Below are 289 nucleotides of genomic sequence, written 5' to 3'. Positions count from 1 at the left end.
CTGCCACTCATCGCCACACTTTACCTGGAGCGAACCAACAACTGGGAGAGTGTGGGGGTGCAGCGCAAGGCCGAGGCGATCCGATACATCAGGAGAGGTGAGACAGAAGCAAAGAACACCTGGATGGAATAAATATGGAAATGGAATGTAACCCTTTTGCCACCCGGCTCGTTGTAGCAAGGGAGTGACTAGTTAGTATATACCCCTTCAAGCTCAAATAACACAAATTGGCAAAGGGACATTCCAATGTATAACAACTTTGTCTAGGGTTCAGTATGGTTCTCACCCT

Source organism: Monopterus albus, unplaced genomic scaffold, assembly GCF_001952655.1.
Source record: "Monopterus albus unplaced genomic scaffold, M_albus_1.0 scaffold195.1, whole genome shotgun sequence".
Classification (NCBI taxonomy): Eukaryota; Metazoa; Chordata; class Actinopteri; order Synbranchiformes; family Synbranchidae; genus Monopterus; species Monopterus albus.
This window is presented reverse-complemented; position numbering follows the sequence as displayed.